The following is a 6,178-nucleotide window of genomic DNA, read 5'->3' as shown; positions in this document are numbered from 1 at the left end:
AAATCTCAGGGTGCCTTTTTATAATATTAAAAAAATGTCTAAATTATCTTACGTTATACTTATCTTCTCTCGTGGTTTCAGTATCTCTTAGTTGATCCTAATCGGGATAAAATAGGAAAAAGAAATAAAGCAAAATATAAAATAAACATACAGAATTGTCTTTTATTTATCAAAATCAATACTCTAAAAATCTATCAAATCTAAAACCTGTGGACACAGATGTCCGAATGAAATTTTTACCCCTTAAATTTATTATAGTTAAAAAAAAAACAATTTATCGGTTTGTTCCCGATGACTTTGGTAAAACAAAATTAAACAAAACAAATTTATGTATTCGCAATATTACCTATATTTCCTATTTACTTTTTGAAATATTGGAATTTTAATTCATACGCTTTTTACTCAAAATTTTAGTTTCCGAACATAAAAATATCTTTCACATAAGTTGACTGACCTTTTGCTTCACTCACTCTGATGTCTTCTCGTGACCCAAAACAGCTCTCCCTCCTTTACCCATACCATACCAGCACCAATTCTCCAACGAGCCAAAGCCTCTTTTGACCAGTACTCGATTCACATAAACTCCAAAAATTCTCTGCTCTCCTTCTCACAATAATACAGAACCAAAGAGGTATTTCGTCTCAATTTGATCTGTCTCTCGTTCCACTTTTCAGCACTATTCTCCACTATCAAACAACCACTGGTACTTGCTAACTACTTATCCACGAAAGCGTCGAACTGCTCCTCAGCGATGCCAATAACATAATGCCTTCTTTTTCAAACTCACTCAATCATTCAAACCACTTTTCCCCTTCCAATTGCCAAGAATCAGAAACATTTCTCTTTTCCATTTGACAAACAAACAGTCATTCCTTCTAAATTATTCCGACCATCCTAATTACTTTCGGTGAATTCTACAACATTTACTTGGGGTGAAACAAAGATATTAAAATTCCAAACTTTCTTTTAAACCATTTTTCTAGAAAATGATAATTACCTCTACCTGTGGATTCTATAGTTCCCGTAATAAACAATCTTTTCCATTTTAAATCTAAATACATCGTCCTTTTCACTTTAATTATTCACAAAAGTCTTTAATGGTTCATCGGAAAGCTCATTAAAAAAGAAATCCACTTACATCCAAACTAAATTCTAATAAATATTTACAGATCAATATACAGGGTGTATCAAATTTATGTGCCCGCGTTATTTAAAAAAAAATTTAATTTAATTTTCATTTTGCCTTTGATTGATAAATTGAAAACACAATAATATATACAAAAACTTTTCTCTTATTGAAATCCTCTAGATATAAATTTAATTACCCCTTCCCTTAAAGTTTGATTTATTTTAATGAATTAATTATTATTTACCATTACCTACGTTGTTTATGTAAAATCCTGATATATAATGTAATATTTCTCTATATAAAAAAAAAACAACAAAGAACCCTCTATTGATTACAAAAATTATGAGCGGTATACCGGGTTTATATGCATATAGAACCGGTTAACAGTATTTCATGAAAGAAACAAACTACTAATATAAAAATGTAAATAAGGATAACATAGCTTATGTGTTCCACACTCTTGTTTTCTGTTACGTCCACTAGAATTGTAAAGTTCTCTGGGCCCCTGTAAAGTCTTATTTAGGTAGAGCTGGCTGGAACTGTCCCAAGCTGATACTGGATGGGGGTACTGCTATATTGTTGTAGTTGTAGGTTACGGTCTGAATGATCCAAAATGTCTGCAATAACAAGGGTAATAAAATCTACAACAAATAACATCTAAGAAATCAAAAGTCTCCACGAATTGTTATGACAGTATACATTTTAACATCCGATCAAAAACATTGTTTTTACAAGAACAAACTAACATTACTTCTTTATGTATGCTGTCAGCCGTCAACTTGTGACTGCTGTCATTTTACCATTTCGTCGAACATACGCCTTAGATAAAATATAGATGGGCTCTTACTGTTTTTATCGGATTTAGAAAAAAAAAAGACAAAAACTATACCACAAAAAGCTAATCAAAGAAGGTCAATCGATATAAAGGCATCTTACTATGATTTAAATATTGGATCATGGCAGAAAAATAACGATAGGTATACTTATAAAAGAATGAATTTTGTAAAGATAAATGATTTATTGACTTACCTGGGGTCTAAAGTACACAGACTACAGCGCCAATGCCATTCATTACTATTTGCCACATGGCTTTACGATGTAAATTGTTTAATAATGGTTTTAATTCTGGAACTGGACACCTTCATATATTTTAATATTGATGTAACTGTTGTTTAGTACATTGATTGTATGAAATCCTTATTATTTAGGTATGCCCCAGATTTAACTACCCAAGAAAAAGAACAAAAAAATCAAAGTCTGTGTACTGACTACTGACTTAGTTAAATGTTGATGGCCCACTGCCTCTCCTCGTGCCCTTTTTGACGGAGCGCAGAGCGCTCTCAAGTTGCGACCTCTAAGCGGTGACAGCGTAACTATTTTAGACATGGGCGGGTCGAAGTTAATTTTGAGGGGATAGTATTAATTTAGTTATATTTAATTATAATAAATTATATCTTAAGAGAGGAATTCATAAGTAAGCAGTGTTAACTGCTACATTCTCCCTTATCTCCAGCAAAAAAAGGAAAACTGCCAGAAGTTTCCTTTTTTTATTGCCTAGGACGACCTAGCTTTTTGACGAACCTGAGGAGGCATACGGTGAAGCCGAAACATTGTGGTATCAAACTACAAGGATGCTAAGCTCAACAGCCATGCCATTGCTGAGGAGACGGGACAAAATTAATGACGAAGTCATGCAAACGGTATAGAGACCATGCGAGATATATTTGATTATACTTGCATAAGGTATTGAACAGAGGAGGGATGTGTAATTGACCAAAGTTGTCAAACGACATAATTTAATTTAACTTAATACGGCCAAGGGTTAAGAAAGGCAAAAGAGAAGAGAAAAAAATTACACCTTAACCACTTACGTTCTAACTACATTACTATAAACTTATAGAGTAAGTTAACTATTTACACTACTTATCACCTACATTCTCAAGTGTTACTAAAACATAATTAAACTACATTACGGTTGTGTATTAACAACCCCTAATATACTACCAAGAACCATTCACAACAATTAACTTAAAACGAATCCTATCAACATGTCTTGGGTCTATCGCTAGTAGATTAACGACACACGTACATTTTTGTGCTCCTAGTAATTTTCAAGATTACGCTGTAAATAATAATAATTTCGCAAAGAAATTTTGCATACCAGTTCCATATACCAATAGTCATTAGTGGTTGTAAAAAATTTTGTGTAAAAAAAGTGCAATTACCCTGAACATAAACAACTGTGAGTACCATTTCACAATTTATTAATAATAAAACAAACTATACTAATTACATACCAGTAAAAAACCCGATCATGCCTTCTACCTCAGTTTGTTCTAACTGCTCCAAAAACATAGCAACAGCTGACCGTAAACTTCAGTGCGATGGTTGTTAGCGACAAATACATATCACATGCACGGATCTTTCTTCCGACGATCGCGTTACTCGACAGAAAATTCGTGGGATAAGTATCCTATGTAATTCTTGCAGCTCAAATATCTCTAATTTTTCGGAAATAAAAGATCTTTTGCTGGACTTTAAAATGGAAATTCGTACGAAAATTAATGATTTTGAAAGTAAAATAACTGAGTTAAATAATAAGCTCAGCCAAATTGATTTGTTTAAGTCTACCGAATTCACGGATAATATTGCAAACGAAGCTGTAGATCGCATGACATGTGCGAAGAATATTCTAATCAGAGGCGTTCCAGAATCTTCCTCTGGGGATGCACAACGCAGAAAAGATGACGACGCAAATAAGATTAACCTTGTCTTGGAAACTGTTGGCTGTCAGGAAAAGCAAATCACTTTCTACAGAGTCGGCAAAGCGAACCAACGCTTTCCCCGAATGATAAAGGTAGTAATGAGTTCGGAATACCACGTTAAAGGTATTTTGAGAAATAAAGCAAAACTTTTGGAAAACAAAGCCACGGAAAAATTCTCAATAATTGACGATAAGACACCCATCCAACAAACACGCTTAAAAGAACTCCGAAATGAACTAGAAATTCGCAAAAATAACGGTGAACATGACTTAACAATTAAATACATTAATGGCACTCCCAGAATCACGAAATTTCGTTCATAATTTTTCTTTCGATAGATTTAATGATTGGCTATTTCTATGTACGAATTTAGATTCACTTTTCGCAAAATTTGATGAATTTGTATGCACAGTGCAACTTCTTCAGCCACGCATTATTTGTATTGCTGAATCCTGGCTTAAACCCTCAATTCCTGATTCTTCTGTTAACATCAATGGATATACAATTTATCGTAAAGACAGAGAAAATCGTGTCGGTGGTGGTGTATGCATTTATTTATCTAATATTATTACCACAACTTTCAAAATTAACATTAACCCATTAGATATTCCTGGAATAGATGCTATTCACGTGTCTATTACTAAAAATCCATTTTGCCTTAATTTAGTCTGTATATACCGTCCACCTCTTACAGTACTTGCACACGATAATATTATGTTTACTAAACTTGAAGAACTATCATCTCTCGATAATCTCATTATTACTGGAGATTTTAATTTTCCGGAGATCACCTGGCCAATAACTTCGTTATCTGACACCGAAAATTCTCATAATTTATTTAAAAGTTTTGTAGTAAATTCGAACTTAATACAGCTCATTACAGAACCTACCAGATTTAGAACTAATAACCAACCATCTACTTTAGATCTGGTGCTTATTAACGACGAACAGCTGATTTCATCTCTCGAAATCAGCTCTCCTATAGGAAAGTCAGATCATGCAGTTATAACGGCTCACATCCAATTCAATCAAATTCTACCCCGCAAAAATAATATTGTAACATACACCACAACAGATTTTTCTGAAGTCGACGCTGAATTCTCTCAAATCAACTGGAATTTGTTTTTTGCTGACTTAAACGACCCTTCATCAATGTGGACTGCATTTCTCGATACCGTCCACAATATAATTTCTAAAAATACTACCATCCGTAAGACTTATAAAAACAGTCTTAAACCGTGGATTAATCAAACGGCAACAGAAAAAATTAATCGCAAACGACATCTCTGGCGGAAATTTAAACAGACCGGGCTTTACAGCGATTTTCAAAACCACCGCAGATTTTCAAATAACTTACAAACATTTCTAAAAACTTTAAGACGTAATTTTGAAACAAGTGTTATTGAAGGCGGTAACATTAAAAAAATTTACAAATATATAAGATCCTCATTGACATCTAAAGTGTCCATACCTTTACTACGAAAACCTAATCAGACTTTATGCTCTTCTGACACAGATTCTTCCGAAACCCTCTCCTTAGCATTTTCACAGGTTTTTACTAAAGAATCGAATGATGGCAATCTACCTCCTATTAGGTGTAACCGTGTCGGCGCATCCTTAGAGCAAGTCGAGTTTACAGTGGATCATGTCAAACAACATTTAATGAAACTTCGCACAGTCGCTTCACCTGGTTTAGATGGTTTAACACCAAAAATGTTAAAAAGATGCGCAGACACGCTTGCAATACCTTTAACGTTAATTATGCAGACTTCTTTTACCCAGAATTCCTTACCCCCTAGTTGGAAATTGGCATCCGTCACCCCTATTTTTAAAAAAGGCAACAAACTCGATCCCAACAATTATCGTCCGATTAGCTTACTGTCAGTAGTTGGTAAGGTCATGCTATCGCTTAACAGTCCGCAGCCGGTCGACGTTGTTTATCTAGACTTCTCTAAAGCCTTTGACCGTGTCCCTAAGCGCAGACTTCTACATAAGCTAGAACATTTCGGAGTTCGCGGTACTTTACTTCGTTGGATAGATGATTTCCTGACAGATCGACATTACAAAGTTAGAGTTGGCGAATCTTTCTCACAGGACAGGTTAGTGGAAAGTGGAGTGCCTCAGGGTTCTGTCCTCGGACCTCTGCTTTTTACGGTTTATACCAGCGATGTTCCTTATTATGTTTCCAGTAAAATATCGTTCTATGCTGATGACACAAAAATATATGCCAATCCTATGACAAACCAGTTAACCCTCCAAAGGGACTTGGACTCTATCTTTACTT

The sequence above is a fragment of the Diabrotica virgifera genome, chromosome 9 (assembly GCF_917563875.1).
Source record: "Diabrotica virgifera virgifera chromosome 9, PGI_DIABVI_V3a".
Classification (NCBI taxonomy): Eukaryota; Metazoa; Arthropoda; class Insecta; order Coleoptera; family Chrysomelidae; genus Diabrotica; species Diabrotica virgifera.
Note: the sequence above shows the minus strand (reverse complement) of the source record.